The following is a 23,394-nucleotide window of genomic DNA, read 5'->3' as shown; positions in this document are numbered from 1 at the left end:
TGTCTAATTGAATAAACTGATTATTTTAAGGGCATTTACAAAACCATTCAAAAACCATTCACCCCATCAAGGAAGAAAATTCCAATTGGTGTCGGGAGCTGTCCTTAGGGATCCAGCACTCTAAGCCTCTCAGCATTGCACTGCCAGTGTCTTTGTTCTTGACCTGACCTGAAAAAGTGCTCTCTTTATGAGTCACAGAGGATTTATTTTCTGCCTTAGCTTAGCCTCAGCTTCTTTTAGGTAGAAAATGACAGTTTTGCTCAGTTGTGGCAAATGACCTGCACTTTTTATGATGTAGATGATTGTCCAGCAGGATCTATGCTGAAGCCACCAGTGTAATTGAATTTAGGAGCACAACTGCCTGGAAATGTTTACTAGAAACACCACTCTTGGGGATGGCAGTAGGTTTTGGAATTCCCTCCTATTTTCATAGAGATGTTTAAGCCTAAAAGTGCAATTTATCAGAATATTTTACAAGATACTCTTTTATTGCCCAATGAAATATTTAATGTAGTTCACGCAAGTCCCTAAGAAATGTACAGGTTTATCTTATTTTACACTGACTGAGGATGTGGTTGTATGTAAACTCTCTCCTTTCCCCAGTTTTGTACATTAGTCACTTGAATCAGCTCAGAACAAAACCCTACAGTCTATAGGCTCAGTTCTGTAACTTGTTAGAGATTTTTGTACATCTGGGGAAGCATTTTATAATCTAGGCATTTAAGCTTACTGATATGTGCTTTATGGCTTACAGAAAACTCTGAAAATATGTTTCAGGATAGTGCTTATTTGGATTTAAAATAAAACTTGTGCACACAGAAGTCATAAACACTATCTACTCCTACAAATTTGAATCAGTTACTTAAGAATTCTCTCCCAGATTACCTAAGGGGACTCTTTCCTTAAAATTATTTCTCTTTGAAACCTGAGTCTGGGTTATATCCTGCTTTAAGACACAGGGTCTTGGTCAGAGACAGCTCCTTTCAGCAGCTCAGGGTGGGATGGCCACAGGTACAGAGAGCCTGAGCACAGCCCTGCAGTGACACCAGTGTCACTCCACACAGAACACATTTACTCCAGGTGTGAGCACCCTGCCCCAGAGACACAAAGTCCTCAAGCTGCTCCTAATAACAGACTGTAATTTTGCAAAGCAGAAATACAGTTCAGATTCCTGCACTGGATCAAGGCAGGCTGCTGGTCCCTGGGCCAGAACTCTTCAGCTGATGGAAGTTTCACTGATCTGAGGCAGTTTACATCACTGAGGAGCTGGGCTTATGTTTTTCAGGCTTACTGAAGACTGCACTCATCCTTCAATTTGCTGAGTATTTTTATTAATATTTTCTTACTTAATTCCTGCTCTGTAAATTTTAATTTCCAGAACTCAGGTCTTTATAATCAAATCAAAACTTCATTATCTTAGTAGTAATGGTAATGCTCAAAATCTGTAACCCTAATCCCACAGTGTTGTAGTAGGTGATTTTAATTATTTTTCCTTTAAAATTCTGATCACATTCAAGAACTTCTAGTGAAAAAAATCCTGAAAATAAGACAAAACCATCTCAGAATAATCAAAAGCTAAAAGAATAGAAAATGGAAGTATATTATTTTAAAATCCTCATTAATTTTAAGCCAAATTTCAACCTGAGGTGGCTGAGCAATTGATTTTGTAGATATGGCTAATTGCTTACATATTTTCCCATAAATAAAAGAGGTTAGACTTGTATCAAGGTTTTACAGGGCTGTATTCTGTACACTATGTAAACAATGCAGTGCTAATACTTCTTCCCTCTCTTTCAACCTTCCCATTGGTTTTACATCCTGACATTTAAGAAAATGTAAATGTTAAAGGTTACCTACTTCTATAAGGAAGTCATTTACTCTACCATTCAGGGTAAAGGCACACCATTACCATCTGAAATATTAAATCACTACCAATTCATACCATGTGGGAGTTTTGTAGAGCAAATGGATTTCTTGCTGATTGCCACTGCTACTTTCAAAAAAAAGTGCATGTGATGAGTGGAGAACTGGCCTGGGGACCCTGCAGTGCAGGGAGAGGGCTGGCACTTCACTCCTGCACATGCACAGTTGTTCTCTGCCACACATGTCCACCAAAAGGGAAAATATGAAGTTTAGCATGGTGGGACTGGAGCTGTGCACATTGTCCAGCCACGCTCCTGGCTAACAGCCCAGCTGTGGCCCACCTTCCCTGGCCTCCAGGATAACTGAGAGCAGGGTTTCAGTGCTGCTGGACAGGGTGTGGGTAGTACACACTGCCCTCCCTGGATCCATCCCATCCTGACAGCGCCAGAGCTTCGTTCTCTGTGGGGAGCTGAGCCTGGCTGGGCTGCTGCCCTTGGGTGTGCTCTGGAGCTCTGCCTAAATCCACACTTCAGCACAGGCTTGTGCATAAACAACACTGATGATGAACAAGCTGGGGCTTGAGAATCAGCTCAGATCTACATTTAAGCAGTGCTGTGGATGCCACATACTCAGCCTGAGAATTCCATTTCACCTTGTCTGGAGCAAGGGGTGTGCACAGCACAAGGGACTCCAGGGGCTCCAGAACCCACCACATCACTGAAGTCAACAGAGGTTTTGGATTTTAAGTTGTTTCTGTTCCATAACTGCTGGATTTTTTGAGATATGCAAAACCAAAAGCTTTCCATAAACAGTATGAGAAAGCTACAATACTTCTCTAACCACATCTTACACATTCTGTGTGTTACTGCAGGACACAGAGTCCCACTGGATGTTATTTATTTCTAAGAGTATTTCCATACACTTCCCTGACTTAAGAAGCCTTTATGCCCAGATGCAAAAGCAAACATTGCTCTTTGTGTGTAATGTTTGCTGAACTGGGCTCTAACCAGCTGTCTGCCTCCTTTTTTGTTCTCATTTTGTTCCCTTACAAGTGTACGCAGTGTCAGATGTCATCTAGTCTTTGTACATTTCTACAAAAAAAACCATAAAATCCTTTTCTTGATTACCTTTGCTTAATATGACATATACCAAAGCCCTACAAACTCAGCTGTTTGTTAGATTTATCATCCCTTCAAAAAAAAGTTCATCAATACCCGAGAGACGTTACTTTCATGTGGATTTGTGCATTGAGAAACTGCTGTCTGATAACTTAAGCATAAAGTAAATCTTCCTTAGCTAACAACATCAGAAACAATTTCCAACAAAAGCTTCTAGGAAATATTCAATTCACTGTACAAAGATTCATTTTTATCTCTGTATTATACCACTGATGTGCCAAATGGGAGCAGAATTGTCTGCACTGATAGAATAACATGCTCTCCCCTCCTATGGTAGGCATTTGCTTTATTTTTCTTTCGTGCACTCTGGGCAGATAAAGGCCATGATATTAAACTGTTCTGCCATCTCGTCATACTTTGTTGGTTACTGTTTAAAATATAGCAGATGTAGCTTCAAAGTGATATGAGAATGCAGTCTAGTACCTAAGCACAATACACATCCCTTACTGAAGGCTATTTATTGAGGAGAAAACATTTCACACATCTGTGTGTTATACAGAAGATGCTTTAATAAGGTTATTGTATTTGCCTGTCATATTGTACTAGCTTTGTACTGGAAATAGTCTTATTAAAGAGAAAGACTGTCTTTTCTATGACCAGGGTCTTTGATATTTAGAGAAAGATAAAACAAAAAGAACAAACTGCTCGAGCATTTCTTTGACATTCTGACACACTATTTCCTAAGCTGATGCTCTTGATGTGAAAGCTAAGAAAAGCAGAGAATGAAATGCTTTGCCTTTTCTACTCCCTAGCCAGTAATAAGCCCTTTCATAATCAGCAATAGTCAAAGATATTCAACTCCATCAAAACCAAACACAAGTCATCCCCTGTGGAGCCAACAAGAATTTTCAATTTTCCACCCTTTTAGTGCAGGTGCTTTTTATGAGCAACTTCGAAGAAGACTACTCAGTGCTCAGCCATCTGGTCATATCCAAACCCCCAGATACTTTGCCTCAAAGGCTGTTAGAGAATAGTTTTAAAGCAATTGAAAAAAAAAAAAACAAACAACTAGGTGCAGCATTCTTTATTGCGAACTGTACTGTGACATGCTGCTCTCTCACTAATTCAAGTACGTCCCCTCCTGAATTCTAAAGTGAGTTTAATCCAAGTCCTTCATTTTCCAGGATGGTGGCCACCAAGGGAATGAAGCAGAAAAAATGTGAGGATCTTCAAGGCACCATTAGCAGCTCCATTTTTTGTTCATACACATGCACATACCACCCCAGGAAAAGAGATTTTTACTAGAAAATTCATTCTTTCTTATACTAAAATGAAGCCTCTCGCAAAAAGTGGTTATAGGTGCTCCACCTTGGATTAATGTTCCATTTCCTCCAATATATCTCTGCATTCACTGTTTTTATCTGTCCCCAGTTAATTCTCTTTTCATGGTTTTCTCCTCATTTTCTCTTTTACCATCTTTCTCATTTTTAAAACATCTTTTACTATTGATTTTCAACCCTAATTACAACCACAACTGTGCATTTTATTTTCTCTCACACAGCAGGTGAAATTTCATCACTGACTACAGTGAACTTGCACTGATGACAAACACAATGGATTACAACTGGCAGCAGCTCATTTATCAGCTGCTGCCATCAACCCATTTGAAATAAATATAAATGCATGAGTGCAAAACAAGTGAAAAGTTCATAGAGCAGGTTGATAATAACTTCTATCCTGAGCTTCACTAGTTCTTCTGCATCTTATTTTCTGTCAGCCAAGAGAAAACACTACAGTATCTCTCATGTTTCTGACCAATCATTAGGATTTGAAAGCAAGCACCTGACAGCACCTTTTCTCAAACTTATACTTTTGTCATCTTTCACCTGTGGAGTTGGTTCTAACTTCTGCTTCAAGCTGCCCTTTCTGATGAACTTTGCTTCCAAATAATTCCTTTTGGTTTTATGGTTTGTTTTTATATGTGGGTTGTTTTTTTTGTGCTTGCTTTGTTGTTTGTCTGTTTGAGGTTTTTTTAAGTACAGAAAAGGTAACAAGAATGGCAACAACGCTGCATAAACGTATAGAATAACCTTTTACACAGAGAGAATTAGGATTTTTCAGAATGGAAGAGTGATAACAATCAATGGATACAGTGGAGAGCTATAAAACAAAGAACTCACTTATGAAAAATTTTTTTCCTCACATCCCAATAATTTGTTGGTGTACCCATTAAGTAGAAAGTTTAAAACAAAGAGAAGTACTTTTTCACCCAGTACAGAACTGAATTGCAGAGGCTCACCTTCACAGACTGTTGTAGGTGTAAAATGTAAAGAGTGACAAAGTCACAGTAACTCCAGTGGCTGCTCTGAGCACAATGGTTCAAATCCTACCTCTGCTCATGAGAAATGCAAACTGGTGTTTGGAGGGCTGTCTGTCCTCATTCTTACCCTTCCTTAAGTATCAGACACTAACTACTATCCTAGTAAGAATATAAGATTAAATGGACCTTTAGTGTGACCCAGGTGTTTTGTGTTAACAATAAAGCTGCAACGTAAACCTTTTGATTTGACATTGTTTACTGGAGAGTGGGAGGAAGATGTTTTCCCACATTGAGCACTGGCCTTACATGATCCAGATCCACCCCCACTGCTGTACCTGGAGTCACTTGCACATGAATCTGCCTTGTGAATCATGCCTAAAAAGCACACACCACTTGCTTTGCACTGAAGCGTACAGAGAGAAAATGTCTTTGGGGGTTGGGGTTTTTATTTCTTCTTCTTTTTTTTCTTTTTTTTTTCCCCCAAGTCTATGAGTGGATGCTTCAGTTGCTTGCAGAGATCAGACACACAGCAGAAGTGTTTCCTCTCTTAATGGTCTGCTATCTTTAGAATATGACTAAGTTTCTAATTTTTTTCCCCACCCACTTGCACAGCTCAATACAGCTGAGCAATACTGTAGACATAGCAATGAAGATAAATGACATACTGAAAATATGTTTTTTACTTTAAAACTGACAGAAATGACATGCAAATGTCTGATCCCAAAGCCAGTATCACAGATCTGCCTTGCCTGCTGAGACCAAACTTCAAGTAACTAAAAAGCATTAGTTCCCTTTCTTGAAAACATTTACAATGAGATTTCACGTACACCACGACAATAAGCATAATGTAGTAACAAATAGCATTGCTGTTCAGAATAAACTAACCTATATATTGCACTGAATGTCTCTGTTGGGCATGGAGATGTGCCCATTCTTTCCAGTAACCTCGTGGTTGTTTCAAATTGTGATCCAGGCCCAGCCTCATTTCAGTGGCTGTCTCTTGAAACTACACAATACAGACCCCTTCTTCTAGAGACTCCAGTAGACAAAGAAATGAAGTTTAACCATGCTTAAGATACAATGCTTACTCTTTGAGATCTCTTTTTCTCATACAGAAATAAGTTTAAGTCAAATGCTTGTTACTCTGGATTCAATATTTTAAAGCATTTCAAAGTACATTTCTGTAAATGAGGGAAAGATTCTGAAGAGCTGTAAAAGACTACATGTTATCTCAGATCAGCTCAGCAGAAATACACCCTGTTGGCTTAATATGTATACACATATACACAGAAAAGAGCAGCTTCACAAAACATACATTTTAAGGTGCTCTGCAAGTGACTATTTAATAATAAGATAGGTTATGCAGTACCCTTATTTTATGATCAACATTTATCCTATGTTTTACACTGCACACTTGCAGACACACGCTTCAATTAGTGTGAGACAAATGGCACAATTCCAGATCCACTAAACCTCGGAGACCTATATTGTCATGCACACACAGCATGCACTTTACTACTACCTAGGAAGCTGTATCTCTTCACCTCCTCCTCTTTTTCAAAAGAAGCCACTTCTGAATAAATGGGATAAATAGCCCCCAGGCAGATACTCAGAAATCGCAGCTCAAACAGGCCCTCGTTTTTCTGTAGGCAGCCTCAGTGAGGTGAGTGCAGGGAAAACCTGGTCTCACACAGTGCCAGGCAGCTGAACAGTGGGCAGAGCTGCCCACTGCAGTGCTCCTGCTAGGGAGAGACTCCCTCTTCCCACAGGTTTATGAGACAAAGGTGAGAGAGACTTTCCAAACTGATCAATATCAGGCAACATCTAAAACAATCATGCCCCTCAGAAATGCTCTGCAGTAACTTGGGAAGCTCCACAAGCAGCATACTCTGCACAAACTCTGTCTTGCCAGGCTTCACTCCAGCCTGGGGATGTTTTGGGATTGTTTTGCACTTTGATTTTTTCTGGGTTTGTTTGTTTTTGGGGTTTTTTTTGTACTTATTCCACTTCTGATCTGGAGGGCAAAGTCTTCCCACAGTACAGGGATCCTCTGCAGCACCCATGTCCCTATAAACATTCTCATGACATGTATGATATAGACCTACATGATGGGACACTGCCTCTTCTGCATCCAGCAAATGAGACAAACTACTCCTTCATCAGGGGGCATTTCTGTACTGTGCTCAGCCTAGATCCATGTAGGAGCTGCTCTGGAAAAGCAATGAATCCCCTTTATCAGTTACAGGCATGCTGCAGACGTCCCCAAACCAGCAGCAGCCCCACTGCAGTGACTGCCCACAGAGCATCCTCTTCACTGTGCCCTCACAAAGAGGAGACAGAACATTTTCTCCAGTCATGCTAAAATCACTTTCAGGCTGCAGTACATTTGACAAGAGCACTTGTGAGGAGCTTAAAGGCTGATATTTTGGAGCAGCAGCATCCTTAATAAGAGCTGCAAGGGTCAAATGTGAAATCTTCAGGAGCCTGAAGACTGCATACAGCAGAACCCTTCCTTGTACTGCTGGGTCTGGGAAGGGGCAGCTGGTACTGACAGGTACCACAGGAGAACTCTGTGCTGCAGGAAGAACTCACTGCCCTCCATGTTAGGGCTACTAGACCTAAGCTGACCAAAGAACCCTGCCCTGAATAAAAAAAATTTGAAAAAGTCTGAAATTTTCCAACAACATCTTTAAAGCTCACTATGAGGCTGACATTTATCTCATAAACATTGTGGCATGTGTTTCAATATTAAATGTGCTTGGTAAGATGGAGAAAGAGAACAAAAAAAGAGGAATGCTAAATAAATGATCTCTAGGAGCTGAGCACTAAGTAAATCCTGTGTGTTGTCAATTAAGTGGCAGTTTTACAATTAAAGTATTTGATTTTCATAAATTTTTTGCAGCATGTCAGAGGAGACTAGGAAGAGAAAGTTTGGGGGTGGGAAGTCACAGAAGGAGGCTAGAAATTTTCCCCTGCAGAAACCTAACATTCATTTACAATTGATTCATTGAACAGAAGCATCTTGCCACAGCAGCCACCCACCTAATGATGACAAAGCACGGCAGTGCAGGGATGATGGCACAGCACAGTCAGGAAAGACACCCCACATAGCCATGGGTGGCTAATGCCACTACCCCGACACCCATACTCTGAGCTTTGCCTACCCTCTTGCTGGGTGAAAACAAGTTCCTTGAAACCTCAAGGCAAGGAATACAATAAATGAATATGCATTCAAACAGGAGGTCCGTGTTCCCTTATGGAGTCCCTTAGGAATATTCTTCCTGACACACTGCAAGGTGCGTTATGCAAAGAGAAAACACTGACATTTCACATAAAATAGTCAATCAGGACTGTATCATAAATATATAATTTCATTCTCTAAAAACACCCCTAAAATGACTGACATTATTCCCAGGAATTAATCTTGATGAAATTGTTCAGCTTTCCTGTCACTTTTGAAGGATGCAAGTGGTTGGGTTTATTCAGGACAGACATGGACGTGTCAAGCCATGGCACAGGGTGAGCTGGAGGGAAACATTAATGCTCTAACTCTAACCTGTTTTTATATCATGAATCTCTCTCCCCAGTCCCCTCCCCCAAGTATGTAAATTGGCAGTAAATGACTGGCATTCACAAACGTGCCTCCAAGCAGGTTAGGGATAATTAGTAAAGCATGTAGACACCCTGTCCTAAGAGCCAATTGTGACAAATCCACAAAATAATGAATCTCTATTAATAGTTAATGATGTATGTCAAGAAGAGCCCAGACTTTGGGCTCTTCCCCTTTAAGCCCATGCGCTATCCCCTTGTGTTTCAGCTGGTCCAGCTGAATCCCTCTCTCCCTCCCTCCCCGTGTGCCGGCCTGCTTTGAATCCCAGCCAAGATGAAGTAATTGAAAACTGCCAGCCTGAATACTTCAGAAGTCTATCGTGGAACAAGATTCAACAAGCCTCTTCTCAATTTGTAAATATGTTGGAATATAAGTAGTAAAAAGGCTCTGATGTCAAACAAGTTTAAGCATTAGCTGTGCTCCTTTATGAGTGCTACAGCAGTGCTTAATGCTTCACACATTAAACCCTATTAACACTGCAAAGTTATTTCATCCCTCTGTTCCTCACACTGTTTTGTTCATAGATTTTTTGACATTTTTTTTTAATCACTCAGAGCATTTAGTTACTGCAGGGATGTATATGTATTGATAGTTTTAAAGTCACATTTAGAGATCTGGTTTGAAAAACATATTTGTATGATTTTGCTTGACACAAAAGAAAAATAGTTTTAAAACGAACTTGTGTTTTGTATATTTTGTTTCTAACATGGTAAGTTACATATTTTGGGTATATACATATTCATGACCCACTTTAGGGTTTTTGGAACATATTAAAATACCAAAGTAAAACATAAACAAAACATAAACCTTTGCCATGTGAAGAGAGATCAAGAGTAACAGTGGGAATTGAGATGACATTACAAGTTTATGATGAATGTATTTAAGTCCTCCTGGTTGTTTGCAACTTACTGGTTCTTGATGCTCAACCATTACTGACAGGCCATGTGCTGTTAATTGGACTGAAAAAATGACTTGCTCCAAAATTCATCACTCTTAATAGCTTAGCCAGTTTGTTGTCTTAACAATTAATCTTCTTACTACCAGAAAAGCTGAAAGAGTTAACTCTACACACAGTGGGTCACCAAATTTCAACCAAAAAAATTTAACCCAAACTTCTGGGATGTGTTGATCCAGACCAGTTCCAGCTTACGTCCCTCCCTAATTATTTAGAAGAACAGCTGGCAGAGTATTTGTAATACTGGACTCCTTGTGGCATATATAGGAATCATGGGTTTTAATTTGATCTCATAGAAAAAGCAGGGTTTTAAAAGAGAATTCAGGTGATTTACTGTAATCAGTGGAAGAGCAGTGCAGCCAGCAGTGATAAAGAAGAACTTTCAAATTATCAGATTTTAACATGACAGCTCTTAGAAGCTTTTACATCCTCTGTTTAAAAAGAATAAGGAGCCAATAAAACCTAAGCAAATGTTTCTGACTACAGCCCCTACCTTTGTGAGACAAGGTTAGTGAATCCCCATCCTTTATTTGCCTTTCTTTGTTGTCTCTTCAGAGACACATCACTGCAAGTCAGCGAGCCCTATGGAACCATCAAAGGTAAAGAGCAGCTGAGGGTTTGAAAAGTGCCAGAGCATTAATTAGCTCAGAATTCCTGAATCTCCACTGATACAATGAAAGCTACTCAATCACAGGATGATGTGGAAAGCCTAATAGCAGCTTTATAGTTAAAGCACAGGAGTGGGAGGCAAGAAGTGCAGGTTCTATTCTTACTGCCAGCACCTGTGTGCAACCTTCAACAAACCATCCGTTTTCATTGCTCATTTTCTCTGTATGCAAAGTGGGAATAATTGTGCTCACAGGACTCTTCTTAAGCTAACTTCACCTCCATCTGAGAAGCACCTTGGGATCTTCAGGTTAGAGAAACCACTGAACTGTAAAATATAATTTAAAATATGTATTTTACTGGATGCGCTTAAAATATGTATTCCCTGTGCCAGTGTAAAGAGGAATTTTGAGTGTGGGATTCCAAGTCTAGATAATTTAACTGTTACCTTGAAATGTAAAAACGTTGTTTGCAAAGGATTTTTCAATTCAGCAGATGACTGTAAAGCAGCACTTCAAACAGCTTTGCCCAGAATATCTATTATTAGTAAACAACTGTGCCTTACAGCATTATTTGCAAGACTCTGCATTAGGGACACTTGAGGTAGGCTTCTGAAAATAGAGCTTCAAACATGTTAAAAGATAATGTGTGTGCACATGGATAAACTTCTACATTTTCTACAAACTTGCATTTCTGTTCTAACAGAAACCTAAGTAATTTCAAAAATGACATTCAATATCTGACTCACTTTTATGCTCAGTAAAGGTGACACATTGCAGAAGAACAAAGCACAGAGCTGGCCTGGCTTTGACTGTTTCCTGTTTAGTCAGGAATAGCTGCTGGAGCTGTGTTTATCCCTCACATCACATCAGCAACAGCAACCCTCCCTGAACACATCTGTCCAGTTGGTCCTGGATGTAAACACTGAAAATTTCTGTTCTGTGTGACCAGTTTCAGGAACTTTTATGTAGGATAGAGAAGGAGAACAGTTACTCTGTACGGACTGCCAGTAGGACTGGTGACCCTCTTCAGACTTTTCCTTTCAAACAGATGCACAGATTTGTCCACTAAAGTCACGTTGCTTTGTCTTCATTCATTATTGTGCACTGCAGCTTTTGTGCTCATCTCAGTGTTTTTTCCTAGGGCCTTTCTACCCACACAAATGGCAAACATTTAGTAAATATTTGTTGAAGACTTCAAACAATCTACTTTGAGAATTCAGATTGTCAGCTGAATTAAAAAGGTATAGTCTGCCTGCAATCATCAGTCTGACTCCAAGTAAACCGGGGCTCAAAGCAGGTCAAAGTCATAAATAAATTCTCAGGCTCAGACAAAGCCTTAGTCATTAACAAGAGCACAATAACTGGAAAAACAGTATTATTTGAATTTGAATTCCAAAATTGAAAGTGTTGCTACATGAATTAATCTACAACAATTGGCAGAAAGAATAACAACAGTCCTCACTTGCAAAAGCATCCTCCTTATCTCATGACTTTTATTAGAGAACTCTCCTGAAGTTTTTCCCCTACTGATCTGCATACCCTACCCAAAGGCAGACTGAGCCATGCCAGAGAGTACAACAGGAAAGATATAGCAGCCCTATTTTGAGGAACTAAACCCATTGCCCCACAGTTTATCTATACTACTTTTACAGAAATGTGATTTTCTGTTACTAGTGCTTGGCACCAAAGGACATTTACTGCCACCAAAATTGCTAGTAATAGACAGAGACCCAAATCTACTAAGTCAAGGTAAATATAAGTTAAGCAAAGGAAGACAAGTTACATTTTTTATCTAAAACTACACTTTCCAAGTCTTGTTACATAAAAGCTCTCACAGTGCATTTCCACCTGAAATCCAGTAAATTCAGTGTGTTTTAGGATTCCCCTTCTTTTCTTTTCAAGTCAAGGGAGAGACAAATCACCACACAGGACTGACCTGCAGCACTGTCTGCAGTGCCAATAGCTATGGTGACCCACTGTAAGGGCTTTCTCCATTTATGCAGTGGAAAAACTCCAAAAACCTCTGCCAGCAAACATTTAAGAAAACAGCTGAATCTTTGCCTTTGCAAAAGAAGAATAACAAAATTACCCAAAGATACCTAACAACTATGCCTAAGCTGACCAAGCAGGGACAGCTACCAGCATTCTCCTGTAAAAAACCTCTAGAACAAGCTGTTATTTTCAGCCCAAGAACAGGACACAATTGCCAAGGCTACTTATCTTCTGCAAGTTAGACAGAAATACTCAGCTCTTTCCAGCACCAGAAATCCTGGTCTGTAGAGCCTTCCTCTGCCTTCTCTCTGCTAAAGCTCCCAGTCCAGAACCCCCTCACCCATCCAGGCAGGCAGCCTGCTCAGTCTGCCAGCTGGGAACAGACCACAGCTGATTCCCAGCACCTCTGCCTTTTTACAGCCTTGGCCAGCTGTTCTTGCAGGGCTTTAAAGACCAGGAAACTGCCACCCTGCTCCCCATATAAAAAGAGGATACACCCTCACTGTAGGGGAATTACCAGCTTTGCTGTGCTTGGCCAAGCAGTGTGCTGGCAGAGCACACAACCCAAACCCCTGTAAAACATTTGCTTTACACCAAAGCAAGCTGAGAATAGAGAAGTGGAAACTGTCAGATATGCCTGAATCAGGCACACAGCATTACCTTTATGCAATGTGACTTTGTCTCACACTGAAATAGGGCACAGCTGAATTTGTAAATAGCCTAGTATTCACTCCTCTGTCCTTGTGTAAATTAAACAGGGACCTTTTGAACGACAGTTCTGGTGTCCTCTGCAATCTCTTCTGGAGGCTCCACGTGGAGCCACCTTGCCAGGTGACTGACATCTTCCAACTCCCATGCCATGAAACATATCAGAGATGAAGGCAGCTTGTAGCCAATAGTGAGATATGGTGAGACTGAAATATGGAAGCACCTACAATAAAGATTTTTGTAGCTACTTCTATGACAACTCTGCATGATTTGGTGGTGATTTAAAAATTAAACTACATGGTAAAGCTTTATTTACATTGTTGTCTTATAGAAAGCTTTCCTATGAAGAAGAATATTACATTAGTCATTTTGGGTTCAACTGTAACAGAATCTAATCTGGGCAGCTGCAGTCCTGACTAGTAGCTGCTTTTATGATCTTGTGGATGTTTTTTGAGTTGAGTCTTAATAAAAAGTGCTACAGTATAAATATGTATGTATTTCCTGGAAAACGGATGCAGTCTCCAGTTCCATTTGTGTTACTGCCCATGAGCCAACCAAGTTCAAGGCCCCACTTGTACTTCCACAGCAGAACTTAGCATGGCTCTAGCTGCTTCTCAATGAGAGTGGTTTTATTGAGAAAATGTAGCCCAAGCTTCCCTGCTAAATGTAATTTATTTTATTTTTATTTGATTTTCCCACGTCACTCATGTCCTTGCTTTGGCACCTGCTCTATCTAATGTCAGCATGTAATTTATGAAACTCTGTAAGAAGGATGGAGATAATCTTCCTCTCACTGTTCTGTAAAACACAAATACAAAGTGATCCTGGGTACAGGAATGCAGCCATAGTGTGGTTTCAAACTAGATATGGAAAAAATCTGACTGATTTGGTACCATTGAGATTTCTAGGTAGTTTAAAATGTGCCCATTTGTTTTTGCAGTGCAAAAAGTCACCACCAAGAACAAACGGTTCCTGGAAGTTAACGAAATGGGGATCAGAATGCTGCTGCTCCTGTTTAAGTCATTTGGAATTTTGCCACTGGTGCAACAGGGCTGAGATTTCATGCTGGGATCTAAATGCGAATGACCAACCCCAAGCCAGAGGGGAAGCCACACATCCTTTTTTGTTTTGGTAGGCTAAATTGCAAAAATAGTTAAAAGCAAGACCATGCAAAAGTCACTCTGCCTCAAAGGTCAGATTTCCTGAGGAAAAAAAATGTTCCCGACTCTCCATTAGCAGTGATGTGTCATGACCGATTTTGGTGCAGGTGTAAAAGAGGGCAAAGAAATGGATCCAATACATTTCTCAAAAAACCAGGACTCCCAGGCTTCCACTCAGATATCATGAGATGCCAAGTTTCTGCTGACCGTGCTTAACAAATATGTTCTCTTTGCATTTGTCTGTGCCAAACCATGAACACTATGTAATTCTAAACTTTATCTTGATAGTTATTTTTCTTTTCCTCATTCATACTCTGACTTATGTATGATTTATAATGTTTCTACTGGGAAAGTTTCATATGCAAGTAAGCTTTCCCTTGTGAGAGTTTGTACATTACCATTTGGAGGCATCTCTTTACTTTTACTATAGTAATATTTCCTACATCAATTTTAAACTTCATCATTACTGGAAATTGTCTAGGTAATAATTTTAAAGATGTTAAAGAGCTGCTGGTATTTCATGCAAAAGCCTGACAAACATTCCATTAAAAATTGTGCTGGTGATAATTCATCCAAAGGCACTCTTTTCTAATTCCCTTCTTTTATTACAGACTTTGCCACCTGAAGTTACACAATTTCTAAATACATGATTGGCCCCAGCTCCTCTTGTTTGTATTTTCCCCAGAGAAAGATGCTGAGTCAGACAGAGATAAAGAAAAAGAACCTTCTAACACAACTAGTCATCCATGGTGTTCAACCCAAGATAAAGAGGGTTGGGTTGCTTAGAAGCTTTCTTTTTATCAGAATCCTGCAAAAACCTCATATTGAGACTTCCCACAAATAGAAAAGAAATAGCAATTTTATTGGAACCAATACAAGCTCATCAGCCCCAGCTCATGCTATGCAATGAGCAAAAATGAGATGGCAACAATGAGCATAATTTTCACTTCACTCAAGACCTTTTTTTCAGACATTTTCTACTCATAGCTACCCTTATTATTTGTTTTCAGTCACTATTCACACACTGGGCATAAAGCATTCAACTTTTTATGTCTATATATTTTTTACCTACCTTTTACTTTCATAGGTATAACAAATTAGCTGCATTTTCATTCAGTTCTTTCACTAGCATGTTGAATTTAAACAGACAGTATTCAGATTACATGGATTAATGAGATGTTTTATTAAAAAAAACCCAGGAAAATGAGTTGCAGAGTATAATATAAAACACAGCAGGCTTTGACTTTCTGCCTGGAAGCTGTTTAAAAAAATAATAATAATTAAGAAGGAAATGAAGAGTACACTGTATTCTGTGCATAAATAAGAGATATTAAAGGCAAATATTTGCTTTTAGATTATGATGAACTCAGATTTACACAAAAAAAAATGGACTTGAGATGTTAATTTAGCTAAATATGAGCTCTAATCAGTCATTCCTCCTGCATCATCTTCCATGGCTATGCATAATTATAGTAGAGGTGCTCATACTGTAACACAACCTTTCACTGTAAGCTACAGCCTGAGGATGTTTTCTCCCCTTATCCTTGAATCCCCTTTGCACAGCCCTAAGCCCCATCACACATTTAGAAGGAACAGTTCAAAAACTAGATGGAGTATAATAAATTAATCTGGACTTAGTGGGTGGATAAAAGGTCCAGCAGGGGTTTGTTACAGACCCTGGGGACAAGAAGAGAGAGGAAAATGGAATACTGCACAATGACATTAGTAAGGCAAACGGAGATAATACTCTGTGTGCATGTGTCTGTGTGTGTCTGCAGAGTGCTGGGGGAAGGGTGGCATCAGTATTCTCAGCCTTGAATCATCTTAATGTAATAAGGATTGAATACTGCCAGCCTGCTTCCAGAGAGCCAGGGAAGGAGTGTTCCTACATCCCTCCTTACATTATCACACACCACCAAAGCACAGACACGAGAGCTCTACAGCAAGAAGCAAAGAGGGTTAGCAAGGCTCCATTCTGAACACTCCTGGGAATTGGAAACCTTTGTTCTCTGACCAGAGAGGGAAGGTGTGCACAGCCTGCATCAACTTATTACGGTACAACTTCATAATAGGAGATGCAAGAAGGAATTCTTGTGCTTTTGAATAACACAAGTGTTAGATACCATAAACCAGGTTTGTCCTGATATATACTCTTCCTTATAGTACTAGTGCCATATCAGGTTTAGAGCCAAGGCAGCTGCACTGTTTGGCCAGCCTTACCACCTTTCCAAGGAAAGATTAAACAATAAAAATGCCTCTGTCCTACTCATAAGTTGCTAAATGGGCTCGCCTTTCCACACAGACTTGGACTTCCTACACGCTATGAACCATCTTCAGGAAGATCTTCAAGGTAAAAGTGTATAATTTCTTAAAGGAAACATTTCAGAATGCAGAGAAGCACACAGCAAAATAGTGCAAGGAAAGAAAGAGGGGGTTCAAATGGATTGAGAATTGCATTGTCAGAAGCCTACAAACCAACAGGTTTGGAAAAGTAATTTCTGATGATCCATTTTGAACTTCTACCTAAAATACGAAAGGTATGAATGAAACATTCCTGTCTTGAATATATATTCATCACAACTCAACATGCAATATGCACTTTGAAATTGAAACAAAACTAATGTAATTGTAAAACATGCCTAAACAGCAGCTGCTCTTCATTCCCTTTCTCCACACCTACTGAAAGCAAGGGCTTGCCATAGCTCATGCAACTTGGGTCATTACACATTATAGCAAAGACTATAGGCACTAGTGCTTCCCATTTTACTTTTCCAGCAAAATTCTGGATGACATCTTTAGCCAAACACAAGGAGAGGGAGAGATATATTGCACCTTCTACTCTACTGGGATCTGAGAAAACAAGTTGAAGTGCCTTCTACCACTGCTCGCATTGACCAGATCCCCTTCTCAGCTCTCCTAGAGCTGTTGAGGAAAAGAAGAGACTTTGAGGAGGTTCTTGTGGACACTCATATTCTCCCCATGTCCACTCTTTTCTAGAAAACTCGCCTAACACAGTAGACCTATGCTTTTTGAAGAGGAGCTTCCAATTTTGAGCCTAGCTTTAGTTTAAAAACATCATTTTTCTTGTACATTCTCTCAAAAACTGCATCTGCAATGGAATCTTCAGAGTGCAAGAATTATGTGTGGTTACTGGCTTAATCTCTGCTGGATTCCCAATGGTTTATTTTTATCTCATGATCTCAAAACAATTTGAGATGTTGCACAACAACCAACAGTTCTGATGCAAAGAAATGGTAGCAATGCAGTTTTTCAAGTTAAAAATCTGGATATGATGCTGGATTGGCAACATCTGACTGGCTGAAGATTGTGAAAGAAAGAGCTGAAGTAAAGGATGTTACCCAGAACAGCTAGAAGTTAAAATAAGCCTAAGGTTATCAGGTCTTCAGCAACATCTTACATATAATAAAAAAACCAAAGCTATGTAATTAACTGGACAGTGGAGAACATTTCCAGAACATGCAGAGAGAGTTCATTTTGAAGTCATAGCAATTTTCTTCATCTGCTGGGACTGCATCTGTCAGTTGCCAGAAAGTACTCAATGCTGAGTATCTCTATTCCTGCATAACTCTTACAAAACACAAAAAGAACATAAACAATGTTCTTCCTTTAATCTGTTTGTAAGTATGTTTTAGATAAAGCTATTCTGATAGTTTAAGACTATTTGTTCAGATTGCACAAGCTATTCAGTGCCAGAGTTATTTAAATCCTGAGAAGAGGTACTACAATAGATAGAAATGTTGTATGAATAGAACATAAATGATGATAATGGAAGGGCTGATTCAATAAATAGAAACTTTAAGCTGAAAGCATGAATGTGAAGGCACTGGATCTCCAGCTCCACTGATGTGGAACGTGGGGTCACAAAAAAATAAGGGCAAATGCTCCATGTTGCCCTGCCTAGATTTATCCCATGCTCTGAAAACTGGACACTGTTGGATAAGCTACCAGAGCTGCCACCTTGCAGATGATACTGACAATCTAATCATCTGCAGCACTTTTTGTAAAGATTAAAGAATTAGCTGTAGTGAACTGGCCTCATTTCAGCCTGCATAATTACACCCTGCACACCTATGATTCCTTTGCCTTTTCTTAGGGGAAAAAAAAGAACATGTTCTTCTCTTGCTGTAAGCCTTTTGCCTAGGAAATCTCAGCTATAGCTGCAGTCATCTTGTGCTTAAGTTGATGTCAAACTGTTAAATTTGCGATGTACTTTGAGATCATTTACTCTAAATCTTAAGATTATTATTGCAGATCTCAAAAGACTACATATTCCACCCTGCATGTTCCAATGAGGCATGAAAGAGTGAACCAAGAGTTTGGTTTCTGATTCCTTCCCCTTTTTTGCCCTGCCCATTTATATGCTCTGAAAACTGAAGTCATAACACTGTCAGAACTTTTTTTTAGTAGTTTAATAAACATGACATGCTTGCACTTGCTTTGCATTTTAATAGCAATGCAGTGGCAATAAGACACTTCCACAAATATAATGCATGCAATTACATAGGGTTTTAAGGGCTAACTTTCTGTCAGGCATATATACACACACACACATTTTAAAATTCTTTTGTTCAAAACCTAAAAATCCTCTCTCATTTTTCACTTTCTCATAATGGGTACCTGATTGCCCTTCAGGTGGAATTTGAAGGGCACACACCACTTGGAGCTGTTAAGAGCCAGATCTTTGTGACTGTATCATTATAGTTAGCTTCAGTGGAAACTTTTCAATGGCACCAGAAGAGTATCTATGGAAGTGGTCACATTGTTGATCTGACAGTATTTAATCTTTTTCTTCCTTGAGGACAGTTCCAATATGAAGGATCTGTTCCCTAATCTGCATATATATGCACAGCTCTGCTTGATTGTATTTGTATTTTTCCTCTCCAGCCTTCTCTTAACTTCAGTGCTCTCCTACATTTCAGTACACACAGTGAAATGCACCTTGACTGTGTCCAGGGTGTGCTGCTGCCCTGGTGTGCTGTGTTTCAGTGTTGTGTGTCTGGTGCTTTGACCAGCAGACAGATGTGGCAGAACACTGAGGAGTGACCACTGAGAGCATCAATGCTAAGAGCAACCATGGCCAAGCATTTTTAACACAAGAAGTTTGGTTCAGGATTTTAAACTCCCCAAGTATTGCAATGGCCTGTCCAGGGTTTTGGTTTGACCCATTTTAAATATCTTGTCTATTATGTCAGTAGACCTTCATTAACCTGCCCTGAAGTTCTTAAAAATTAAATTAAATCTCACTAGAAAAGATTTAAGTAGTAAAGGGGTAGTTTTAGTTCTAAGGGATATAACTTGTACTGTGTTATGCTTCTGATTTTGGGCCATCATCCCTCCCCCTCTCTCTTTTGCCAGGCTCAGGGTGCCATTTCACTTATTTTTATTCAGAGGTAAATTGGATGACTAGGAATTAAATTAATTCCAGAGTCTGGGTCAAAGTGCATTAAAATAAACAAAAGGACTCATATTAACTTTAGTAGAATACCTGCAACATTTAGCAGGGCACTGCAGTTAACATAAGCCAAAATACACACATAGTTTTAAAAGAAAAGCTTAAATAATGCCAGTATAGCATGGAATATTAAATCTATGTTTATGCTAAGCAGCATAACTTCCTTTTATGTTTCAGATGTTAACATTCATAAATTTACAGTATAACACTGTATTTTGCTTTTGCATTAGGTTCAGCTAGACTGTTATCTTGACAAACATTTTCAAAGATTTTTTACTTACTAACTCAAGAGACTACAATCAGAATTTTTCTGCTACATACCTTCACTGGTCTAGGGATTATAGGCTTGAGCAACTTACATTGTATAATAAGCTGCCAAATGAGATGAGGTAAAACAGTAACTCCACAAAAGGATCTAATTCAGTGTACTTACTGTGTGCTAGCATTAGTCAGTGATTAGGTTATTAAATCCTCTCTAATTATTATTTGAAGCTTTTCATAAATAGCTTTTTGCAAAATGGATCTTATCTAAAAATTTAATTTATTGGATGTTTACAGGCTTAAAAAAAGGTGATTTTATGATATAAACCCAGAATTACTTCCTTTTTAAATAAACCAAATTGGTGCTGTAATTGAGATGAGCATGCTATTTTTTTCACACAATAATCTGATATGGGAGTTTCTTCTCTCAAGAGACTTGCTTGATCTGCTCTTTATAGACATTCAGTCTCTGTAAATATGCTTTTGGTTTCTTTATCAGTAATGGTATTAGACCTGAATGCTTCAGTATACAGTATAATGGGATATTAAAGGGCTTTCTGTATATGTTTTAGACAAGCTAGTCTAATAGAAAGCTAGTCTAATAGATAGAAAATCACATTGCTTTCTTTCCCTTTTTTTCCCCCCCTCTCTGTCATTGTTTGCCTTGTCTTCCTGCTTGTACTTTGCTACTGAACCATCTGACTATCTGTGTTGCCATGGGAAGGACTGCAATGCCATAAATTCAGGGAAGATGAGTTCCTGTGCTCGTTTTTTTTTCCATTTTATTCTTAAACAATCATTAGCACAGGTTAGCTGCTTTCATAAGGGTGTTCTGGCACTAGAGGAGGATTTTAAAATATTCATTTCTGGAAAAGATACAGCAAAAACATTCTACTTGTTTCATAGAAAGGAACCAACCTACACAGGCAAAAATCCATGCTTCCCAACTTGTAGATACCTGACTACTGAGAGCTGAGCCAAATTATGGGCAGTCATCCATCTAGTCTTATGGTAGCTAATGTGAATTTCAAAAAGGCTACAAAATTGAGTTAAAAACATGTTGAATCAAAAAAAAAAGTGCTGGATGCCTCAGAGGATTCGTGATGCAATTCAGAGGTTTTCATTTTCAAATCACTGGTCAAACACTCCACAGGCTGAAATTTGCCACCCTCTAAAATCTCTGAAGTTTGGTCCATCCACAGGGAGCCCAGTGGCCTCAGCTCAGTTGCCAGTGCCAGATCTTCCCACTAGACAGAAGAGCTTCCTTATAAAAGCAGGTTCTCACTCAGTGGGCTCGAAAGGCAAAGGCCAGAACGCCTTCCAAAAGCCTTCCAAAGTCCTCCAAGAACCACTGTAAATAACAGACCTGGGTTTGCTCAACAGAAAACTCCTCGAGCCACAAACTAAATGTCTTTGGACAATGGGGTCCTCAAGCCAAATTTATTGAAGTAAAAGGGAATGTCCCAGCAGGGCATGGAATCACACGCTGTAATGGGATCACACCTCCTCAGGTAAAGCCAGACCAAGTGCCTTTGCATGTCAGAGTAGGGTCAGTAGGCCAGTCAGCATCACCAGGCCATATTCCCACAGTACCTGCTTTTCCCATCCCAGATCAAGACTGGGGGCTCACACCTATCCCCCTGGGATAAGTTCCAAAACTCCAAACAGGCAAAATGAAGACCCTCACTGGTACTTGGCAACAAACACAATCTGGCCCTACTTCTGTCACTGTATTAATCATCAGTGCTGACATGAGGAATAGCTCAATTTGACCAGCAAACAACAGAAATGTGATTCAGAAAATACAGGGAGAGACGTGCGAGGCTCAGGAAGCCGAGCGTAGACTCACCGTCCTGTCTGCAGCCACACGCTAATCTCACGTTTGGCTGATGGCTCTGTGCTGAGCTGCTCTGTTCAATATTTTGCATGTTGATTGGCTTGTTATTCACTTCTGCCTCTGCTGGAAGCCAGACTAACCTGTGGGGGAAGTGCAGAAAACAATTACAGTATATTGAAATGGTCATACAAGTGCAGTACACTGCAACACTTTACATAATTTATTAGGTGTTACTACATGCACTGGCACTCACATGACAGAGATCTTAACAAGACCAACAAATAGGACAACATCTGCATTCCTGTAAGAACATTTCAGATGAAAATTTAACATGAAACCAAAGCTGTACTTACTGCAGCACAAACACTGCAATCAAGGGGTCTGCCTTGACTTGCAATGTATTATGTTAACATAGCATGGTTGCCAGAGTAAAACAGAAATGTTCATTACAGCAGCAATTAATTGCTTGCTATTTTTGAAAATTAACAGTTAATACATTTTTCCAAACCAATCCAATTCAGTGCTACTCTGAATTTTCATGCATAATTTCTTTATTTTTGTCCCTATTGTGCACACAAGGTCAATTAACTGGTAAATATAATTGTTTTACAAACATAGCAAGCAGCAGCTATTATAAAAAACTTATTTGCATATTTCCTTGTTTCTGAAGAGTACAGCGATGTTACAGGTCTGAAAACATTTGTAATTCTAATAAAGTGAGAAACTGGTTTTAAGTAAATCTTCTGTTTCAGTAGGTATTCTAGTAAACATGCCATTTCTTAGATATAAATCAGCAAGTAGAAGCTGGGTTGCAGATTTTAGAACTTGTCTCATTTGCATTTTCAAAACAGAATGGAACTGAAAGCTTTCAAGCTTTATTGTTCAATGCCACAATTCTGTTGCTCTTTGTAAAGGAAACGGAAAAGAGATGTATGTGAATATATCACACATTTTGGGGTAAATGAGTTTTTCAAATTGTAAATGAATATCATTGTTTGTAGTCACCTTCACAGCATTTCTGAAGTTGAAGCTGTGAGCTGAATTCTGACTGAATTTTATGAAAGATTTCAGAAAACATGACTCACAAGATTTTAATGCTGGCAGACAAAGACCCCTTTCTGACTCTATTTTTGATTTCCAGAGTCCCTTTAAATAAAGAAGATATTCAAGACTGAGGGACAATGGAGAACAGCTGCAAGGATGACTTCTTTTAAAAGGAGAAATCAAAGGGCAGCACTCCTCATGTGCACTATATATGGCAATCTCTTTGGCTGAATATCCAAGGACTGGCTGGTACTCACATGCTGTGCCGAAGCTATGTGGCTAGAGAGGCTTTCCTAGACATATTTCTTGATGACAACTGCATGCTGTTGGATTTGTTTCAGTGGCTGTGAATCTGTGAGCCATGCATATTGTGTTCCATTTGCCACTTCACAAGAAAAAATATTTAGTGAGCTTATGGCAAGCAGGACACCTCATTTGTGCTGAT

The 23,394-nt window shown here is 39.4% G+C and overlaps 1 long non-coding RNA gene across 1 annotated transcript in view; it reads right to left on the bottom strand.

The window, feature by feature from the left end:
- The window catches only part of LOC131563911 (uncharacterized), an 81,320-nt gene that overhangs the window by 46,820 nt on the left and 11,106 nt on the right, over nt 1–23,394 (bottom strand). The window contains exon 2 of the long non-coding RNA XR_009275330.1: nt 21,918–22,045. This is a non-coding gene — a long non-coding RNA (uncharacterized LOC131563911). The remainder of the gene's footprint in view (nt 1–21,917; nt 22,046–23,394) is intronic.

This window comes from Ammospiza caudacuta, chromosome 14 (genome assembly GCF_027887145.1).
Source record: "Ammospiza caudacuta isolate bAmmCau1 chromosome 14, bAmmCau1.pri, whole genome shotgun sequence".
Taxonomy (NCBI): Eukaryota; Metazoa; Chordata; class Aves; order Passeriformes; family Passerellidae; genus Ammospiza; species Ammospiza caudacuta.
Note: the sequence above shows the minus strand (reverse complement) of the source record. Positions and strands in the feature narration are given on the sequence as shown.